The sequence below is a fragment of the Carlito syrichta genome, unplaced genomic scaffold (genome assembly GCF_000164805.1).
Source record: "Carlito syrichta isolate Samal-C Ts95f unplaced genomic scaffold, Tarsius_syrichta-2.0.1 Scaffold72428, whole genome shotgun sequence".
NCBI classification, from domain to species: domain Eukaryota; kingdom Metazoa; phylum Chordata; class Mammalia; order Primates; family Tarsiidae; genus Carlito; species Carlito syrichta.
Window position 1 is genome coordinate 171,093 of NW_007016524.1, and position 24,108 is coordinate 195,200.

Here is a 24,108-nt window from a genome sequence, read left to right on the forward strand (position 1 = left end):
TATTCATGGAGACTGGGTGGGAAGTGAGGTAACACTTGTTGGCATAGGAGACTGTGCCATGAAACATGGACAGTCTCTACCTTCTGAACTCCATCCCCTGATTGATGTTTAGCCTGTTTGCTTCTGTGGCATACACCTGCTTCAGGTTAACAGCACCTCCTTCTTTCCACATCTGCTTCCATGTAGCTTATATCAAGGTATTTCTCAGTTTCTTCTGGCTTCTACCTCTTTACTTTTCTCCTTAAAATCCAATTTTGAAGAGCAAGCTGAGGAGTTCAGCCGCTGAAATATCCTCATTGATTTATTTTGCCTTCCTTATTTATTAATGGAACCACTTTCTCCTTGATATTTCTCTCTCTCTCTCTCTCTCTCTCTCTGATGTATTTGTAAAAGCTCTGCTCCTTCCTCTTAACCCAATGCATTAGATTAGCCCAGCCTTTGGGCTTCCTTCTCTCACCTTTTCCTTTCCATCTATTTCAACTCTAGTTGAGATACTTTTATGTCTTTTGCCCTAAATTCATGAGTCCAGCAAATTCTTCAAATGATCTTAAACCTTCACGTGAATCCTAGAAGAAATCAAATTGCTGACTTCTTAATCTCTATATTTTGCTCTTTTTTAAATGACCTTGGCTCTTGATTAACATAGTGGTTAAGAGCATAGTCTCAGAGACAGACTGCTGGGGTTCAAATCTCAGTTCTACCACTTACCGACTGTGTGACCTTGCTCAAATTGTTGAAACTCAAATTACTTGTGCCTTAGTTTCCTCTTCTGCAAAAATGGGCTTAATCATATCTACCTCCTGGGGTTGTGTTGAGGATTAAGGTTACTGAAAGCATGAACATACTGAGAAGAGTGCCTAGCACAGAGTAGCCCTCCGAGAATATTAATTCCTTCTGTTTCTCCTTAACCTCCTCCCTCACCTGCCTTTTGCTGTGTGGAGTGTATTCTCTGGTTGGTTAGCATGAAGCATTCAGTGATCAACTCTTCTGGGTAGAACACTTTTCTAGGCATCATATGTGTAATGACCAGAGACTGAATACAGATACAAACAAAAGCCAGACCCTGCTTACAAACCTTGGAGATTATAACAAAAGAGAAACAAAGACTTTTTGTAAGTGCTTGCAGGACTAGCCAGTGTGATCAGTGCTTCCATAGTTTATTATATATCATTTCTTCTTTCAGCAACCCTTTAAGGTTGAAATCCTATCTCTGTATTTTATAGAAGGAGTTGAAATTAAGATGAAATTCTTGTCCAATGTCACACAGCTGTAAGTAGCAGAACGGGAATTAGAACCCAGATTGGCCTGGCTGTAATGTCCATGACCTTCATCAAACAACTATATTCTGTCCCAAATAAAAGAGTGTTGTGATTATTCTGTGATCCTTGGTGAGGGTGCTATGGGTGTGGTAACTGGGTAGGAGGTCCCAGAGGGAACTAGTGCTCTGGTTCCAGGCATATGCAGGATATCACAACAATGGGGTCACCAGGAGGGGCAAGAGCTGGATAAAAGAGAGAAGGTCCAAGAACAACTGGGGCTGCCCGCTGTCACAGGCTACTAGGGAGGGCTTGGTTCATGAAGAGGAGTTGATTGAGGCCACATCCCCCACTTCTTTCCTTGGTGATGGTGGCAGCCTCACTGATCCTCATATTTGCCCCTTAAGGTCTGTAATGAACGCTGAGGGGCAGATGGCTAAGCTGGTCTAACCTACATGCAAGAGCATGTCTGATTCTGCCCAGAACTTAGAGTGACTCATTTGAGATGGTCAGGTAGGGCCTTTTGTTAAAAGAGTGACTCTGGGAGCCCTTCCTGAATCCTAACTTCTTGCTGTGACCTGAGTGTGACTTTGGCCTCTCACCCACGCCTCTCCTGCTTGCTCCACTCCACAGGCCTCTTTTGTGTCTCTTGGGCGAGGAGGAACATTTTTGCTTCAGGTCTTTGTACTTGCTGTTCTGTTTGCCTACAGCTGTCTTCTCTGCCTTCCAGAAGGGCAGGCTCCTTTGTCTAACTCTAACTCATCTCCAATGCCTCCTCCAGGACGGCTCTCCTCAGTGTCTCATCCTTAGCATATCATCTTGCTTTATTTTCTTTCTAGCATTTGTGATTTAAAAATATGAGGCAGCACTCCCCCCAAACGGGAATTTATTTATTTTAAAATGTGTATTTATTCTTACATGTTTAAACTTCATTCTCCTTCAAAGCACTCTCTATTTGATGCAACACATCTCACAAGATGCTCTTTCCACTGCTCAGAACAGATTTTGAACTCATCGATTGTGATGCCCTTTAGTGCTTCTGCCATTTTCGTTTCACCCCTTCCACATTGGCAAGACATTTTCCTTTGAGGACTTTTTTCATCCAGGGAAACGAAAAAATGTTGCTCGAGGCAAGATAGGGTGAATAGGGAGGTGAGGCCTGGGGGCCATGCCATTTTTGGTCAAAACTTCTGAACACCCAGAGTGGTGTGGGTAGATGCATTGTCATGGTGGAAGAACCAGTTGCCTGCTTGCCACAACTTGGATGTTTCTTCCATAAATCAGGATGCAACCTTCTCAAAATTTCTAGGTAAAAACTTAGGTTGACTGTTTGATCTGGAGACACAGATTCCAAGTGTACTACGAGGGCCTGCCCTCCAAAAGATAATCCCAGTTTTTTTGTGTACCTCCCCCATATCTGGTTTGTTTATTTGTTTAATCTGCCTTTCCTGTGAGTTTAAGTTCTGTGGGAGCAGAAGGTTTGTGATTGGTTCATTGTTATGGCCCCAGTTCTTGAAGAAGTGTCCAGCCCATAGTAGGTACTCAGTAAATATCTTTGCAACAAAGGAATGAACCTGAGCATCACTCTCAACACACCAGACTCACTCTTATGTGAACATACTCAACCTCGGTTACTGTAAGATTGTCCCGGTTTCTGGTTTGAAATTCTAGAATACAGTTTATAAATATAAAACAATGAAATTTAGTTTAATGCCTTGCCAGGAATAGATTTTGTAAGATAGACTGGATTTTCATAAGATCCCAGAAGGGAGAGTAACCCACATGATTATAAAATCCTATAAAATAATTTACTGTAAAGGGAAAAAGGTATGCTACTGAGCAGCATTTTAATAAATACCATGTTTTCTTATTTCTCTATTTAATAAAGAGAAAAGCCACCTTGATGCTTATTTGGGATTCAGCACTTAAAAAGTTCAAAACTGAAAATCAGTGAGAGAAATTGAATCCTGTCTATTCATTTGGAAATGTTTCTGTGGAGAATTTTCTGTTCATGTTTTACTGGTTAGAGCACATTTTAGTTCTTTCCTGAAGCTACTTTACTTTCTCTCTTTTTTCTTATTTTAAGGAAACACCATCAAACCAGGCTATGCTTCTCGAATGTCTTAAGTGGGTAGCTATTACCAGAAAGGCCCATTCATCCTCACGATTTAAGCTTCAACCTGTTTCAGAGCAACTTATGTCTATTACTCTGACTCCTCATTCTTTTTCTAGTTCCATTTCTTCTCTTGCTTCCAGGCTATCTTCATTTTGATGTCCTGCCTACACTTGAAATTTAACATACCAAAGTAGCCCACAATATAACAGTCAGAATCCACATCCCTTCTCAAATTCCCAAATTAGCTTTTGAAATTCCCCTACTGACTTACCCGCTGAGAAGTGTGATCCTGGATCCCTTGCCACTCCTTTTCCTATAGAAGCATATTATGAGCAATGTCAAAGGCCTTGAATCCTTTGTGGAACTGGAGGATTCCCTAAGACTCTCCTAGATTTCCTTGGGTCTAACAATATTTCTTTTATCTCCCTCCATTCCCCCTAGCATCTGGTCCTCTCACTCTCAGCTCAGGGCTGGCTGATGAGAATCCTTCCTATGCCTAAGTCATTCAGCCTCCTGAACCCTCTTTCCTTAGTGGAAGAATCTTAGCCTGGCCTCCCAGAGTGGCAGATCCATCATTAATGAGGAGGCTGACCCTAAGATATCTCATCAGACCTCTCTGTCCTCAGATGAGTGAGCTAATAATCCCCGGGTTTATGGTCCCAACTTCCCCAAGTCTTCAATTTTCTGGAAATAGTCAAGGTCTGATACACACTTCAAGCTTGTAACTTCTGAAATAACTTACATGTAAAACAACTTCCTTAAACACAAGACTTGCAAACATTTCTCTAAAGTGGGCTACTTTTCACTAACAACATTCAGGACAGGATTAGATAGTTTCTTTCATTTACAAAATATGTATTGAAGATCTGGTATGCAGAGGCACTGAGCTAGATGCTGGGAGTACCAGTAAATGGAAACCCATAGCCTTTTCAAGCTGAAACCTGAAGATGGAGTAGAGGCTCAAAGAAGAAGAAGAAAGAATGGAGGTATAGGAATAACGCACTGGGTGAAGAAGCAGCATGGAAGGGATTTGAAGAGAAGTGAGTTCATCTTGGTGGTGAAACTTAAAAGAAGGTCGGAGCTCTTGAGCAGAAAGAATCAGTGAGTGTGATCGGTAAATATGAGGTAAGGTTGAAGAGATGGTCAAGAGGACTTTGTAGACCACATTTAAAATGTATAACAAACAAAAACAATTTGTTTCTTTGAAGTGGAGTCTCACTCTGTTGCCCAGGTATATTCACAGCCACCCCAGTGTCAACCTGCTGGGCTCTGGTGATCCTTCTACCTCAGTCTTCCAAGTAGCTAGAACAACAGGTGCTGGCTACTGCACCCAGCTCAGTTTTGATTTATTGTAGAGACAAGGTCTCACCAAGATGCCTGGGCTGGTCTCGAACCTAAGGGCTCAGTCAATCCACTCGTCTTGACCTCCCAAAGTGCTGGGATTACAGGCTGAGCCACTGAGCCTGGTCAACAAAAACTGTTGATGGTATTTAAACAGGGGGTGGATATGATCATGTTTACAATTTAAAAAAGATCTTTCTGGAGAATAGGTTAGAAAAAGTAGAATGTGGAATCAGGGACACCAGTTAGAAGGTTATTGAAGGAGTCTTAGGGTGCAGGGGAGGTAGAAAAATGGGGAAACGTGGATGGATTCAGGAGATAACCAGAAGAGGCTTCAGTGCTAGATTAGATGTGTGGAGGGGGAGATGGTGGTATCAGAATAAGCCCTGGAGTTCTTCTTTGAGTGCTTGGTTGCAGAGAGAGTCCTTCATTGATATTGGTTAAGATTTGGGGAAGAACAGATTTGGGTACTGGTAATCAAGAACTGAATTTGGGACAGATTGGGCTTAAGGTGTCCTAGATACCAGGGGACGATGTCATGTTGATATTTGCTATATAGATTTGAGGAGAAAATAAAAATTGGGAGACAATGGTATAGAGATGGCATTTAAAACCACAGGACTGGGTGATATTGCCCAAGAGATGACAGAGAAAAGAAGGCTTTGGGTAACTAGTTTACCCCTATCCACATAATGCTAAAAACTGGTCAATTTTGTCAATAAATAAACAATTTCTTGTTGGCTTACATTATCTGTTTAACTGAACAGAACTCTTCATCTGGTAACTCTAAGAACTTCTGGTATAGACATAACTGTGAAAATTAACATTTTCCCATTCCTCCTTGGAAATTACTTCCTATAACAACACAGAGAAAGAAAATTAATTCACCTGTCTTTGGTTTTTGTTGTTGTTGTTTTTTGTAAAACTAGGAAATACATAGAGTCTCTGGACTCCAAAATATATGAATGAACTGTTGGAAAGAATTCAGATATAGCAGAAGCCACGTGGAAGAAAGTGAAAAGAAGAAACAGAGAAGGTCTAGAAAGTGCCCGAAAGAAAATATTTCTTGATAGCAAGGGGCTCCTTCCCAGAAGCATAAATTTATATCTTTTCACTCTTGATCCAGTTGGTGTAGAGAAGCAGAAGAGGTGAGACCATACAAGGACCACTCAGACATGCCACACTGGCAGGAAACCTCCATCTCTGTGACAGTGGGAATGAAAAGTCTTTGGGTTACAAAATCCGCCCACTGGAGGACTTCCCTGACTTTTCTCTCACCTACAGGAAACCCTTCCATAGAGTTTGTCCAGGGAAATATCACTCATCCAATAACAAGCAGTAACACTATAATAATACAACACTGAGCCAAAGATACTATAAGAAAACAGAGGGAGCAAATATCAAAATAGAAAGAGGACCCATTCAAATTCTGTTGCTGTACGGTACATAAAAATTGTGACTAAACATTTTGCCCTGTATTAAAAAAAAATTGCTGTTATGAAGAAAAACCCCAGAACAAACATGCGAGAAAACAAGGAAGACAGGATCACATAACAGAAGGAGGTGAAGTATGAGCTGGCAAGAAAGAAGTAGAAATAGAAACAAAACCATCATAGAAAAGAAGGTAAAATTATGGAACGCCTGAGCCCACGGGTTTGAGACTCGCCTGGGCAACTTGGCAAGACCTCATCTCTACAATAAATAAAAAATTAGCCGGGCGTGGTAGCGTGCGCCTGTGTTCCAGCTACTTGGAAGGCTGAGGTGGAAGGATCGCCGGAGTCCAGCAAGTCGAGGCTGCAGTGACCGGGAGTGGCCACTGCACTCCAGTCTGGGCGACAGAGTGAGACTCCAACTCAAAACAATAAAATAAAAAAAAAAAGAAGGTAAAATTGTAAAGAGGGTAACAAATTGACACCACTGAAAACATAGCAAGAGATATGGGAAATAGAAGGGAGGAAAGCTAACAAAATCGATGGAAACAAAATAGGAGTTTAAAAGAAGTACAGAGAAAAAAACATAGATATGGAAGACAAGAAAGGGCAATCCAAAAATCACAGAATTGAAGACCAAAACCCAAACAAACATCTTTGAAAAACTAAAAACATACATAAAGTAATATGACAGAATGGAGAGTGCTACATCGGTATAAATAAACTTTACTACCAAAACAAAAAAGTCAAACTTAATTTAAAAAGAACACCTTCCTGTGGACAGGAGACAACCCTGAAACAAAATGACTCAAAAAGGTTGAAAATAAACAAATGGGCACAAATTCACCAGCACATAAAAACAGTAAGAAACCAGGGGTAGCGACTTCAGTATCAGCCAAGGTAGAATGCAGGGCCAAAGGCATTGAGTCAAAGATGGGATTTTATAATACTAAACTGTGCAGCTGTGCATTTCTGCTATATTATATTCTGTATACTAAATAACACGATCTCAGTATTCATACAGCAGGTATAACAGAAAATAAAGGAGAAAAAGCTGGAAACTAAACACACTTAATAGGAGACATTACTGAATTCTCAATTGGCAGTAGGATAGTCAAGTAAGGCTAGCACTAAAATAATAACAAAACAAACAAACCAAAACAAGTAAACAAACAAAAATCCCTCAAATACCATTAGAAATTTTAAAATGTTCTCTTTAACAACTCATGAGTCAATAAGAAAATGAAAACCCAAGTTAGAAAATTCTGATAATTAAAGCATTCCATATCATTTTTACTAAGGGATACAGCAAAGCGTGTTCAGAAGAGACTTTTTAGTCATAAACACATAACTCAATCAAAAGGAAAGAATGAAAGTAAATGAATTAGGGAGCAGTACCTGTTAGCCCCATCAATACACATCAGCCTCCTGTCCTCAGCCTCCCATCCAAATCCAGTGTAAGTGTTGAAGTGAAAGACAATTTTACTATCCCACAGACACCGTCTAAGTGCATAGGTGCATGCTTCTCATTTTGAAATGTTAGATAGTCTCTTTTCCACCACTTTTTGGAGATATAGGCTTAGGATTATAGAAGGAATTAGCTAAGCAATTCTTTCCTCCTTTCTCCCCCAGATGAACATAAGATGGGAAAGTAAAAGGATGGATGGTTCAGAAAAGAGATGGTAAGCTCAAAACAGGACAATTATGGAAGATTTGTTTATATTCACATTGCTGTGGGTGAGGGCAGGGATTGCCAACCTTGGTTGACTTTAGAATCATCTGGGAAGCTTTCAAAAACTATCCATGACCCTAGTCTTTCCTTTTGTAGCACTTTACAGCACTTTACAAGCAATCGGTGATTATTTGATCAATATCTGTTTTTCTTAGGACTGTAAGTTTCATGGGAACAGAAATCTCATCCATTTGGAAACCCTCTCCCAGCTTCAGGTCTAGTTTGGTGCCTGCTAAGTGCACTCTGAAATTTTTAACTTTTTGAAATTGTTATTTTATTTATTATTTTTATAGATTTAGGAGGTACAGTGCAGGTTGGTTACATGGACATATTGTATAGCGTTGAAGTCTGGACTTTTAGGGTAACCATCAGCCAAACAGTGTACATTGTACCCAATAAGTACTTTCTGAGTCTTCAATGTCTACTATTTTACTCTATATTTGTACTCATTGTCTAGCTCCCATTTATGTGAGAATATGCAGTATTTGACTTTCTGTTTTTGAGTTATTTCACTTAATATAATAGCCCCCAGTTCCATCTATGTTGCTGCACAAGACATCATTTCCTTCTTTTTTATGACTGAGTAGTATTCCATTGTGTATATACACAAGGTGCCAAAAAATGTATACACATTTTAAGAAAGGAAAAACTCTATTAAAATTGTAATACTCAATATATATCAATAAAAAAGATGAATACAAGTCACGTTTGACTTTTGCAATTACAAGAGGTGCTCAAAGTGGTTACCATCAACATCCAGACACTTCTGATTATGGCGAACTAAAAGTAATACATAGATAGCATCTCTTAAGACATATATACATTTTTTGGCACCCTGGTATATATGTATACATATGTATTACTTTTTTTTTTACCCAGTTGTCTGTTGATGAGCACTTAAGTTGATTCCATGGCTTTGCTACTGTAAATAGTGCTTCTATAATGATATGAGTGCAGGTGCATTTCTCATTTTGAAATATTGGATAATCTCTTTTCCACCACTTTTTGGAGATATAGGCTTAGGATTATAGAAGGAATTAGCTAAGCAATTCTCTCCTCCTTTCTCCCCCAGATGAACATAAGATGGGAAAGAACAAATGATATTATGTAATCATTTGTTTTCCTTTGGGTAGTCAACCAATAATAGGAATGCTGGATTGAATAGTACTCCTAATTTTAGTTCCTTGAGAAATCTCCATACTGTTTTCCGTAGAGGTTGAACTAATTTACATTCCTACCAACAGTGCACGAGGATTCCCTTTTCTCTGCATCCACGTCAACATCTGTTATTTTTTTACTTTTTAATAATGGCCATTCTGGCTGGTGTAAGATGGTATCTCATTGTGGTTTTAATTTGCATTTCTCTGATGATTAGCAATGCTGAGCATTTTTTCATGTTTGTTGGCCACTTGTATGCCTTCTGTTGAAAAATGTCTGTTCAAGTCCTTTGACCACTTTTTAATGAGGTCATTTAATTTCTTTCTCTTGTTTAGTTGTAGAGTTCCTTGTAGATTCTGGATATTAGTCCTTTGTTGGATGCATAGTTTGCAAATATTTTCTTCCATTCTATAGGTTGTCTGTCTATTCTGTTGATTATTTATTTTGCTGTGCAGAAGCTTTTTAGTTTATTAAGTCCTATTTGTCTACTTTTGTTTTTGTTGCATTTTCTTTTGAGTCTTAGTTACAAATTCTTTGCTTAGGTCAATGTTCAGAAAAGGTTTTCCAAGATTTTCTTCTAGGATTTTTATAATTTCAGTTCTTACATTTACAGAAATTTAAATTTAATTAGGCTTAGGTGATGGTTCGAAACTGGGATTTTAAATAACTCCCTAAGGATTCTACTAAGCAGCAAGGATTCTACTGGGGCCACTGGTGTTACGGATTCTGTAGTAATCTGGAGAGTGGGTGCAGTAACTTGGGGCTAAGAGCAGCCAGGCTGTTGCTATCCTAAAGCCCAACGGGATCAGCAGAAGGAATGGTTATGGGAACCTGGAAGTATAGACAAGGCCACTTTGAGAGGAGCAATAACCTTTGATTAAGGGACTAAACCAATATGAGGCAAATTTACAAGGAAAGAGCATGATCTTATTTATTGTTTCTCCTTTCAGGATTCTATTCCCCATTAGCTGAAGTCAATTGGAAGCGTGCAGGGACAGGGCATCGATATCATCTACAATGTCCAAGGAGCAGATCCTGGCTCTACCATTTACTGGCTATATAACCTTGAACAAATCATTTGGACATTTTCTGCATCTGCAAAAATGGGGGCGATAATTCCTTCAAAAAACTCTCTTTTAATAAATGATTCCAATTTAATATGATAGAATTGTTGGAATATTTTGTTGTATTCTATAATTTGTCCACCATTCATTTGGTCACTCCATTAATTGAATGGACGCATTTTGAATTATTGTTTGATTATTTCCCATCTATTAAATCATCCATCATGGTGATAGGGCCTGGAGTTTTGCCATTATACTTTTTTACTTAGCAATAGACTACACACACATACACCCACACATGGGTGTGCACTTCCTAAACTTAATATTACATGACCAGGAAGTTTTCAGAGTAAATGAATAAATGTATTATTCTTCCTACCTGTCCTATCTTGCTTCTAGCACAGTTAGATTTGGACTGTTTCCCACACATTTGCTTAGACAAATGCTCAAAAAATCCTTGTTGGACAAAAGGAAATTATATTGAATTCTCCAATATCTGTGTAATTACCCCACAGTTAAGTCTATCTGGGTTTCTCTTCCTTCCTTAGGATTTTCCTAGCAAACTTGTTTAAAGTCGCTGACCTACGTGTTCATGTTCTGACCATTTCCTCTCCCAGCTCATTGATAAATATTTTTCCATAGGAGGCCAATTTGCTTCTTTGCCATCCCGGGTAGGCCCAACCATTATGACTTAGGAAAAGACCAGCCTCCTTTGTTTATGAGATGTCTGAGCCTACCAGGGAGGTCAAGACCTTAAAAATATTTTCCCCACTCTGAATGGTGGGTGGAATCAATCTAGTTTCTGGCACGGAAGCCTGGAGGAGTCTTTGAAGCAGAGTTTGCCTGCGGTAAAGGGGCTTCTCTCCTGCTTTCCTATTCCCAGGCTGGTGGGCATCTTCTGTTGGCGCCATGGTTGTGTGGGGAGGAGAAGGGGCCTCCTCCCTGAGTTGAGGAGAAACGGGAGTGTTTGCACCACCCCATGAGGGATACAAATATATTTGCCCCTGGTGAGCTGTTTGTAATTAATGTGTGCTCTGTGGTTTTAATCTTTCTTTAATCTGTAAAGCTATAAAAATTTACAACGCAATTCTAGAATCACACACACACAAAAAGCTAAATTGCATAGCTTAGTCCTTAAAGTTAACCTATTTCACAAGATCAAAACTGCAAGGAGAGTGTCCGCAGAAGCTCTTCCTGCACCATCCGGTTATCTTTTCTCTGTGGTCTTGTTTTGTCGTTTACCTAGAAGTCATTGGAAACAGGAGAACCATCTCTCTTCCCGGCTCTGTCACACAAGCACACACATCGCCCCAAAGAAAATAAACAATACAGTACGTGGTATATAAAATGAAGGGAGGAAAAGAACATCTTAGGTAAATACCAGACTACTTATTTTATGATTTTTAAATGTCATTTTTGCTCCAATATTGACTTTTTTATGGAGGATGAATTATAGATCCAGCAGCACTGGGAGAGACCAGGGTTTCCTTTCTTCGACACAGCTGGTCAAGTTAAGAATTGAAGTCATGGTAATTAGTTACAAGTTTCTTAGCACTGAAGACCAGACCGCTGAGAGAACTGGAGAGGTGACCCCTCCGGGGGAGACAATACACTCGGGAAAGACCCAGAATGGGCAACAAAGAAGCACAAAACAACATCCCAATCTTGTTGCTACAAACAGATGTTGCCGCGGGCACTCGCTTGCAAGAACGAAATACAATACAATCCCTCATTTGTCTGGCCAGGCTTCTCTCTCCAAGAATTGGTTTCGAGGCAAATTATTTCAGGGTTGCACAGGCTGGTAAAAAGCAGTGGAATTGGAAACTTTCGTCCTTGGTGACCTTAGGTCTCAGAAATGATGCTGGAAGAAGTGAAAGGGGTTGAGCAGGGGTCAGGGGGAGACCCAGAGCCAGAAACCAGGTCACAAGGAAGGAGGGGGAAGCTAGACTTCCAAGAAGAGTGTTTGAGAAACTAGCTGGAGGGAGCGGGTGTGAACTGAGATTCCTGGAAGGAGGTCAAGGGAGGCTAAGGGGGAAAGAAAGAGAAAACTGAGTTAGAATCAACCCTGCCCTTGCCCATGATTTTGATTGTTTGCTTAGTGCCTATACAGACAGAGAAATGCAGGCTTAAAGAAATGTAGATTGAATTAGGTAAATTCAATTTACATAGACAAAAAGAAGTTAATTCAGGCTAAAAGGAGTTAGGATGGGGGGCGCCTTTTGTTTTGTTTGGAAAAGCTTGTTTTTTTAAACAATTGTGTGAATTAACTCCCTATTTTTCAATTTGCTTGTATAGGCAAGTGGATCTCCTGTATTTTCATGGTATGTCTTGCCCAGGACCATATTATTCTATTAGAATAGAATAATACAGACTCTATTTGTCCCAAAGTTTTTCAGCTAGTGAATGACAGAACCAATATTTGGCCCAGATTGTCTGGTTTGAGAGTCTGGGCTTCTATCGTGACATTTATTTCATTTTATGCTAATTTCATGCCATTTGAAGTAGGTGGTTAGTATTACCATCATTCCCATTTTACAGATAGGGAGACTGAGGTACAGAGATTAAATAATTTAACCAAGATTGCCTAATAAGTGGAAAAGCCAAGATTCAAATCCAAGGCTGTTGAATTCCACTTTAGAGAGACAGGTGTGATTTCAAACTTTAATGCACATACGAATTACTTGGGCATCTTGTTAAAAATAGAGGTTCTTCAAAATAAAAAAGAATTTTTAAAAACATTTTTTAAATTTTTTATTTTTTTGAGTTGGAGTCTCACTCCGTCGCCCAGACTGGAGTGCAGTAGCCACTCCTGGCCACCACAGCCTTGACCTGCTGGGCTCCGGTGATCCTTCCGCCTCAACCTTCCAAGTAGCTGGAACTACAGGTGCGCGCTACCACGCCCGGCTAATTTTTTTTTTTTTTAATTGTAGAGATGAGGTCTCACCAAGTTGCCCAGGAGGGACTCGAACCCGCGGGCTCAGGCAATCCACTCAACTCAGCCTCCCAAGGTGCGGGATTACAGGCTGAGTCACCGAGCCCGGCTAAAAAAGAAATTTTTTAAAAATGTTGTTCTAAGTCCATAGGCCTAGAGTGGGGCCCAAGATTCTGTATTTCCAACAAGCTCCCAGTTGATACTGTTGTGGCTATACCATAGACCACACTTTGCAAAGGAAGGCTTCAGGGTTTTAGGACCATAAAACAGAAGGTGTTTCTGGGCTGTCATTCCAGGTGTCTGTAGAGAGTGTGTCTTTGGGAGCAGTAAGTAACCTGGAGGTGGCAAATTTAGCTTGGGATTCTGCAATTTAAAGTAAGCCCACTATTTTCTCTTGTTAATCAGCATATACAGCCCTTGAGATTCAGGGAGTTTCTTTCACAAGTATAACCACTTATACTCTTTTTAATTTTCTGAAATTCATGTCATTATCAAATTCATACTAAATGTCATCACTTTCTCCATAAAATATCTACTTACATTTCTTTTGCATACATATGTTCCCTCTTGATTTACATTTATGTCCTTTTGTTCTGATCTACCTAATAAACTAAAATTGATCATCAACCAAAAATTTATAAGACATACCGAGTTTAATCCTTCACTCAGATGGCTTCTTAATCACCTATTTTTAGAACTAAATCTGGAATCCCATTTTGTCCATTTTTCTTCAATCAGAAAATTCTCCATTTAATTCATTAACTTGAATTTCCTGCAGAATTCTTACCCTCTAACTTAGCTCTGTCTTTCTTTTCTTTTCTCTTCAAACACCATAACTAGATTCTCAGCCTCAAATCTATATGTCAACTGTGGCCTACCTACCTCCCTAGAAGGCAGTAGTACAATACCTTGGAATTTATGACTTATGCCAAGTCCCCTCGTCAGCCACACTTCTACTGCCAACTGAGCTGAAAATTGAAATTCTGGCTCAGTCTGTAGAGTCAGACTCTGTGCTTCTGTTGTGTTAACTAATTCACTGCTAACCTTAGCTTGGGTATTTTGCTTACCCAAGAGCACCTTATATTGAAGAATTTAAATTTCATGTACAATCTCTTTATTCCTTTCCCTCATTGATCAAACTTATCGAGGGCAACAATGATCTTCCTCTGGATATGAATTCCCCTCCCATTGCATGGCATTCTCAAACAAAGCTCACAGGCACTCCGCAATCCTTCACTAACTGAAAACATGCAAAGTGCATAAGTTCTTCCAATGGAAAATGCAATGCAAAAGCCAAATGAGGTAAATTGCATGACTTGACCCACCCTGGGACAGTTTAAAGAGTGTTATATATTAACACACTGCCAAGTCTCAAGATGATGGGAAGATTCTCACCAGAGCCCAAGGCATTTACTGAAGGAAGGAGACCACCCCTGTTACCAGCAGATGCAGTATTGCCGATAATCACTGGTGGACTTATAATGAGAAATACAAACATTGTTCGGTGGGGAGGAAAATGACAGAGCAGGCAGGTCAACCAGGGTCACCATCCTCTCAACTAGTTTCTAATTAGTATATTTATGATCTTTGTTTATAGCCATTCATTTCATTTTACCATTATGCCTACTATAAGTGGAACACTTTGTACTTGAAATTATTACTCTTGCTATATTGTGAGCCTAACTATATTGTATCACCTAGAAATTTAATCTCACTATAATTTATTTCTCCAGCTTTGATATGTTTGAATTATAGTTATTCTACTGGTTCTTTTGGTTATGGCTTCAGAGATGGGGCAGCAGTACCTTAAAATAATTGCAGACAAAAGCCAGTTTTTTGGAAAAAAAATTCTACTCAAGGAATTAAGAAAGGTGTTCATGAAATACTTTGAGTCACTCTGTGTCTGCCCACTGACTCCTGCCTTCCATAGCTGTAATGTCGTCAGTTCCTTACTCAGCTTTTCCCCTGGACTTTGGAATTCAGACTGCTCTTGGAACAGTTTTTCCCCTTATTGGGAACTCCCAAAACTAATTGCCTGGCTCACTGCCCAAGAGCCTGACTTTTCTGGGTTACAGAGCACACGTGATTGTGTAGAGTTCATAACTAACTGTTCATGTCCCTGGGATACGGCTCTGCCCAGGCTTAGTGATCACATTGGGTGAATCAACTTGATTGTTTAAAAAATGGGAAGTGCTCCACAAAACTTTAAGATGAGACTAACTTTTACAATATCAATTCACCTTTATTTAGGAAATGTCTATTAATGCCTGACCATGTTATGACTAATCTTGTTTGGGTGCATCTTTCCTGCAGGAGTCACCTGAGTGACCACTGATGTTGCTCTTCTACACTCCAAGTGACTGATTCACACCACTGTTCTGCACTTCTGCATATTCAACCTTGGGAAAGATTTTCGATGTTGGGACCTACCAACACATTAAATGCCTTCGTGGGGTCAGGGAAAAGTAGCTGAGGTTAATGTGCTCTGGTCTCTGCTTTCTTTTCACTTGTCGCTTCTCTATTGTGCTGTAAGCATCCTGTCTGCAGGAATGCGTTGTGACCAGAATACACAATACAGATCCCACAGCATGTGACTGACAACGTTATTCAGCCAGTGGTCCAAAAGCACACTGGTCAAGATCTCTGGAGCCCAGAAAGTCAAACAATCCTAGAGGTAATTATCACAATCAGTGTGCTCCTCCCGCCTGTAGATGGTAGTTAAAAATGGTATTTATGAAACATTGTGACTGTTGCTTCCGAATTGAGAATGCCCCACTATGGAGGTCAAGGGGGCTATGAACTTGGCCCCAAAGAACTCTGTGCTCCTTTCACCGAACCTAAGTTCTCCATGTCTCTGATTCAGCAGTGACAGGAGAGTGCTGCGTCCCTGTCATCACTTTTTGGACAATTCTTTTCTCCATCGAGGGTGTTCCATGAGTTGGGGCAGCTTGCAGCGTGATGTTTTTTCACCAAGATGGGTGATGATGGTGAAACCCACACGTGGGCATCAGGCAACACTCCTCACGGGGGAGACATATATGCAAACACATTAATGTATATATTTAATTGGGTTATAATCTATTGACCATAGATACTAAGGCACTGAGCAAGCAATTAACAAAACAGCTTTGACTAAATATAGTTAGCACTAAATATAGTTGGTTAATTGGTATTTAATATGCTTATTAAATGTCAATTAAGTATCTTTAGCAATGAATTGGTACCTAATTAACTTACTATAGCTATCCTGTTACTTGACATTTGAACAGCTAAATATTCTCTACAAGTTTAATGTTTTAATAAGAAACAAATTACCCATGTATTGCTCATGAATTTTTCAGTTAGTTTAATGGGATTTAAATATATCTCCCAACTTGGATTCATGTTTTTCTTATAATCAACTGGTATTTTACATTTCAGATTTCTTTTAAACTTGGAGAGCTGATGACATGAGAGGAAAAAGCTATAGAAGTAGCTTCTAGGGAGTGTTCTAATGTTGGTTCTACCACTGTTCATGCTATGCTACCTTAGATGTGTTATTTTTCTGCTCCAGAGACTCAGTTTTCTCATCTGCTATATGGTACTAAGAATAAATGTTGCAATTTTTGCAAAAAATCAACTTTATAAAATACACAAAAGCACTAAAATAAGCAAGGCATCATCTTAAAAATAATGATTAAAAATTCTTAGGAGGGTTTAGTGTGCATTCATTATATTAACTGAATCTTCATGTACAAACCCTTAAGATAAGAAATGGAAAAGAAATGGCGTCATTTTCTGAATTGTCCCCAAATAACATAAACTTGCTTTTATCAAATCTCAGGTTGGGGGGACATCCTAGCTACGAGGGGCCTGGGCTGCTCTTCTAAACACTTTATTTCCTTATCTCTTTATCTGTTCTTGTTCATGATGACTTTTACTTAATTAGTTGGGGCATGTAGAAAACGTTTGGTCTTTTTCTCAGAAATGGTTGGTTTGTGACTATGACTATCACAGTATATGTTGTATTTAAATTTTTTTTATTTACTTAGTTTATGGTCTTAACTGACCTCTGTGTTAATTCCTCTATTCACTGGCACTTGAAGGCTAGCTGACGATTTTTCATTTAGCAGCTTTCTCAGGGCTATTGGTAGTGTACAGCAATGAAAGCATTGTGCCTTCATTTATGTTCACTTGTTTACACCCTCTGAACTTCATAAACAAGCATTCTTTTATTAAACACTTGCTATAATTTTAGTGCCAATTACCCTATCTTGACTCACTACACCAGAGCCTTCACACTCGTCAAACATTTGCTTTGCTTAGCTATAAATATGATAAATTAAGTAGAAGAGAGGCACTTGGTGTCTCTCCCTCAGAAGTCTGTTGTTGAGTCTGTTATAAATGATTTCATGGCTTGTACTTATTCTATTTTTCAGAGTTTTTATGGTTTCAAACTATGACTATTATTACTGACTAATTTATAGAGGTTGCAGTCAGCCTTGTCGTAGCGGCTTAACCCAGTTTTGTTTCCAGGGGCAATATACATTGTTGAAGTTAATTGTTCCCTAACCACTTTTTCCATATGGCAGAGAGAGTCTCTCTGTAATAGCTTTGGAATGATTTATCCAACATTTGTCCTTATCCCTTGGATATTGCTTGGGAAGTCTCAGGGATCTTTGTTGGGCCATAGCATATTACCAAATGAATATGTTAAAACTGCTACCCCAACCCCACCACTTGCCTTAATTTTATTGCCTGCATTGAGATTAATTATAATATTTTCTCCACAAGTGAACTAAATGTTATTATCTTTATTATCATTGTTGATATTATCATTATACAGGTGCAAAAATATTTCTATTTCTATTTCTGCTATTTTTGAATCTTCCTCTATGGACCGACAGTCAATGATTAATGCTACATTAGTCACTCATGGGCATATATGGAGTTCTCAATTCATGCTGGAAATGATTGCAAACTTTCAGTAAAGTTAGAAAAGACAGAGGACTGTTTGCTACCTCAATGGGCTTGGGCAGTATAGTACAGTGTGTAAAGCCAGACACAAGGCAGAGAGATACAGTGTCTCTCATCTCTACTCCACTAATGGTGATAACCTGGAAAAGTGACACTTTGCTGCAATTTCTGCTTCTGTACATAGGAGAGGAAAAAAAAAAAACACTATGTAGGGCTATAATGATTATAGGAGCATGGTGTATTTAAAGTATCAAGTATGACACCTAGAAAATGATGAGATCTCGAGAAAGGTCAACTATTATTGAAATTGAAAGCTTTTCTAAGATATCTCAATACTAAGTATGATTTAAGCAAGTAGAAGAAGAAAAAGGCACTGTTCAAAGTATCTATGGCTTTATTAACATCGGAGGAAAAAAGATAATAAATGGCAGCAAGACTGGGTACTGAGTGCATAGACCATGAAAGCATTAGCCACTAGAGCTACACTATTGGTACTTCCTTAGTTGACTGCAGAAGACTAAAATAATAATGTTTTTCTATTTCTCTGTATAATGAACTGTCTTGACTGCATTGTCTGAAACATGGTAAAATTTTGATATTTGTAGGACACATCATGTTTTGAAAATGTTGATTATATGCATTCTAACTTGAGTATATCAGGCCACTAGAACAAAGACATTTCAATTTCCATGTCAAGATGATAACTGGATTATTTAGGTGTCAAAAGTACAAAGTGTGCATTAAGCCTCTTTCTACCTTGGTATAATGATATTCTGTATAGGAGATGTATACACAATAGTCCTACACAAGTCAAACAAATAAACGTGATCCACTCTAGGGCAATGGAGCAGGACAAGCACTTATGAATCAGATACTTACATTCAAAGAGTCGGGGCGCACCAAAACTGACGGTTAAGATGGAGCCATTAAAACAAACTTAACTGGCATGTGTCAATTCATTCGCTGATATTCTCAGGTTAAAGAGAAAACTACTATATGGTATATACCATCAAGTAGACTCTTCACTATTTCATCACTGAGTTTATAGCAGAAATACACAAGCACAGACACACACCCCAGCCCGGGAGTGGCCTTAAAACAATCGAATCACTTGGTGTTGTATATCTCTGAGGCCAGGCAGGCACAATGCTAGGCTCTGGGGAGCCAAAGATGACGACGACAAGGAGTTTATGATCTAGCAATGGAAACAGAGGCTTATGTATATTCCTTCCTGCAATGTGATACCAAACAAAGGACTTTGGGAACACAGAGTAGGTAGCAGATAATTCTACTAGGGAGCTGAGGTCAGGGATACAGGGAAAGAGAGAAGGATGTTGGTAAAGAATATGTACAGTTCATGTTTTTAAAAAACAATGCTATTTATATTTCATAATCTATGAAATTTCAAAACCAATACCTATGGAATTGAAACCCTTGGTATATTCAGCTAAAAGTGCCAGCATATTTGCTCACATTGCCACCAAAAAGTAACTGTAAGTTACAACAAAGATGGAAAGAAAATAGAAATGAATTGAAAAGCCATTTGAGTGAAATTTTCTACTTCTTTCTTCAAGTTGGTTGGTTGTTAAATCAAAATGAATGGTTATTTTGGTGTTAAATGAAGAAAGTTATTTTCAGCTGAGAAAAACTTGGGCTCACATGCTTGTTATAATATTAACTAATTTCCCACAACTACCCAGAAAATTTAATTAGCATTGACATGTATTGACAAGCTCTGGTCCTAATTCTTCTTCCCTTCAAAAATAATCACAATTACCAGTGTTATTATTTAAAAAATGGATTCACATAGATTATCCTGTACAATCCTCCTGAGTCCCTATAACTTACCAAGTACTTGAACTATTGCAATAGCATGCCTATTCGGCCATCTGTTAAGAAACCTTTTCCATCACATTCATTCACCACACTGCTTTCGAGGTATGCTTTCCAAAAGACCAATCCATTAATACTACTCCCTTGCTTAAAAACCTTTTGTGATCCCTAATGTCTAACAGAATAAAACCCAGATAGGTTATCTTGGCATTCAAGATCATTCATGCTTTGACAACAACCTTGCTTTCCTGTCTCAAGTTCTGCCAATTTCAGCAATGCACTTCTGCCATCCCTAACTACTCACTGTTCTTTGAACCCTTACTATTCTTGTCCTTCCGGGCATCCATGCTTGTTGACTTGTTTCTTTTTCTTTTTTTTTGAGTTGGAGTCTCACTCTGTCGCCCAGACTGGAGTGCAGTGGCATGCTCCCAGCCACCACAGCCTTTACCTGCTGGGCTCCGGCGATCCTTCCACCTCAGTCTTCCAAGTAGCTGGAACTACAGGCGTGTGCTACCACGCCCGGCTAATTTTTATTTATTGTAGAGATGAGGTCTCGCCAAGTTGCCCAGGCAGGTCTCGAACCTGCGGGCTCAGGCAATCCATTCACCTCAGCCTCCCAAAGGCACGGGATTACAGGCTGAGCCACCGAGCCCGGCTTGTTTCTTTATGCCAAAGCCCTCTTATCTCATTTTCTGACTCAGCTTAATCATTAGCTTTGCGAAAGCTCCCTGGATGCAACGCTAATATGTGTATATGTAGCACATATGAAGCACATGTACAAATATGTGTAGATGTAGCATATATGAAGCACATGTACAAATTTCTATTAAAGCAGATATTCCTTTATAGTGCTGCACCATAAGCATCTCAATAACAGAGACAATGTCTTTCATGTTTATAGATCCACCACCTATCAGAAGACTTCTTCCATAAATATATAGTATATAGTCGAGAATTATTATCTTCATTTCACAAAAGAGGGATCTATTACTCAGAGAGGTTAGCGAACTTGGCAGAGGCCTTATGAGTCATGAACAGAAGAGCTAGTGACAGAACCTTTGGCCACACTTCATAGTGTCAACTGCTCACTATAATGTCTACAGAGTTCAGGTTTTCTGAGAATAATCACTTATCAACAGATTCATTTTTGTTCACTTATCCCACAGTTATAGGATCTCTGTTAGTTTGCTAGGGCTGCCATATCAAAGTACCACAGATAGGGTGGTGTAAATATCAAAAGATATGTATTTCCTCACAGTTCTGGAGGCTGGACGTTCGAGATCAAGCTATCACCAGTGATGGTTTCTTCTGAGGCCTTTCTCTTTGGCTTGTAGATGACCATCTTCTCCCTGTGTCCTTCCTCTGTGTGTGTGTCCTAATCTCCTCCTCTTATAAGAACACCAGTCATACTAGATTAGGGTCCACCCTAATGACCTCATTTTAACTTAAGTATCTCCTTAAAGGCTCTATCTCCAAATATAGTCACATTCTGAGGTCCTGGGGATAAGAACTTCAAGAAATAGATTTTGGGGAAGTGAGAACTTCAACAAGTAAATGTTGAGGGCACACAGGTCAGCCCATAACAGGTATGTATCAGACACTGTGGTAAGTGCTAGATTGAACAACCTTTGAGGCTGACCCCACTGATATTTATGAAATTGAAAACCCATCACATGCAACTCTTTTCGTTGACTCTCAAGCATTTATGGTAGGGACGAAGGCATAATAGAAACTACTGACAGTTGCCTTGGACAATTCATTATCTAGAAGAAGTTTTCTATCCACTTCGTTTCCCCCTTGGGACTGTCAGCACCTCCAACCACCTTGAGGACCTTTGCTTCGGAGAAGTCACAAACGAGCCCTACTCTAAATATCAGAAACCCTATGTTAAAATATCTTGCTTGACCATGCCAAAATATTCTTCCCACCTCAGTATTTATGACTTTCCTTGTAATTTGTGCTCTGGCTACAAATGGTTAACGGCTGTAAAATCACTGAAGTGAGGAAAACTGCCAGAATTTACAGAGCAAACCAGGAGTGCAACATGAATTAGAAATCCCTTCCCCTAAATGCCTAAGTTCTTTCCTTAATGTTGTGATTCATGGAATAAAGGATTTTAGGTAAAAGGCTGGAAAGTTTTCTCTTTCTACAGTCAAAAGGGCCAAGATTTCTCAAGCTTTTCTGAAGGAAACATATCTGTAAATGATGACAATACCGGTCATAGCCTTAATGCCCACATAAAAGAGCAATTGTGAGACAGTCACCTTCCTCCAGTCGTCTCTTCGAGTCCCTTGCGTGTCTCAACCACTTTTAAATCACCACACTCTTTCTTCTCTACGGCAACAGTGAGCCCAGAAGGCCCAAACATCTAAAACATCTTCTCCCCAGGGCTTCTTCTAACCCAATAAGAAAGTTTAAAACTCCTGACAAAGTCTCCTGTCTTTTTCTCCCTTCATGTTCCCTCCAGCGTCTTCCTTTTCTATTTCCCTCTGTGATGTGAAGTATTACAGATTCAGAAATACAATGTTATGTGAATACTGGAGAACTCAAAGACCAAAGAGGCGATGAGCAAACACACAACACACTATCTAAGACGATGAAACACCAGACAAGGTTCAGAGGTATGACCTTACCTCGTTGGGTTCATGATGCAAAAATTGGGCACAGGGAAATTTGACCAGAGAGTTTCAGGCATAAATAAGGGCCTTAATCTATTTTTGTGTTGCTTTTACAGATAAATACCTGAGATTGGATAATTTACCATGAAGAGAAATTTATTTAGCTCATGGTTGTGGAGGCTGGAAGTCCAAAATTGAGGGGGTCACAGCTGGTTGGGGCCTTCTTAAAGCATCATAACATGGTGGATACCAACGCATGGGTGAGAGAAAGCAAGAGAGAGTGGACCAAACTTGCTCTTGTAACAAACCCACTTTTGCAGTAAAAAATCTCCTCTTGCAATATTAACATGAATTCGTTCACAAAAGCAGAGTCCTCGTGACCTATTCACCTCTTGAAGTTTTCACCTCTCAACACTGTTGCATTGGGGGTTAAGTTTCCAACACATGGGCTTTTGGGGATGCATTCAAACCATAGCAATAAGTAAGACCTATTGTATTCTAGAAATGTCCAGCCATATATCCTGCATGCTAGCTTGAACCTGTCATGACTGTCTCCTTGGGTTTTTTTCATACACTCATAACTTATGCTGAAATATTCTGTTTCTTAACAAAGTCTCTACTTTATAAAACCTATATTTCTAAGCAGACTTTACCACTTTTCGTTGTTTTAAGAAGTCCTTGACTATCCTTTTCTTTTCTCTGCTTTTTATATTAGTGGGACTACATGGCTTCCCTCTTTGTGGGCAGGCCATAACCTAGGAATAGGGTGATTACTTAATGGACCTTCTAGTATCAGATGAAGAGAAGGAGGGGTAAACATAGAGTTTATAAGCCCTGTGAGGGTTGCTAGCAGGAGACTAACCTTTATAGGGTGAGACATATGTGTTTACTTATAGATTTTAATATTTTGAAAAGTAGTCTGGGACAACGGCTATGAAATGAGTGATCTATAAGATAAACTACAACCCAATGTTGAGAATCATTCTAATAGTCTCTCTCTTTTTTTCCCCCTAAATATAAAGCTTTCTACTTCCCTCTATCCAGCTTAAGAAATGTCTGATGTGAGAATAATTGGGAATTGTCACCCATAGAAATTTATAGGCCCTAAGAGAAGGTTTATGCCTTGTCCAGTGCCATGTAGGTCAGAGGCAGGAGCTGCTCAGGAGAGGAGAAGGTGTTTGAAATGTTGAGGGGCTTGGGGGAGAGGAGACGGGGAAACAGAGGAACAAAGAAGCTGTCTTTGTGGAGTTTTTCTGCATGGAGCATGTTCACATAGAAATTTCCAGAAAGTCTGGGCCAGGGCTTCTGTATTGTGCAAAGGGATACACTCTATACCTCTTTTGGACCAAGGGAAATACCATTTCCAAATTGCTACATTCACTTCGCCCTCTCTTTCTCTCTGATCGGTGAAAACCTGAGTCAGAAGCCTCTTGCATCTTCTCTGTAGTTCTAATCCCAACTGCTACAAACTAGATGTTTGATCTAGACAAGTCATTTTGACCTTTCAGAATTCCAGTTTCTTCATTTGTGAAACTGAGTTAACGCTATCTACTTTGCTTGCTTGTTGTGAGTATAAAACTGAAAAATCAAAGGCAAGAAAGAACCTAATCGCCCGTCAGGTGTGCAGGGGGCACTCAATGTGTGTCTGTTTTTGGGGACTGAGATGGTCTTC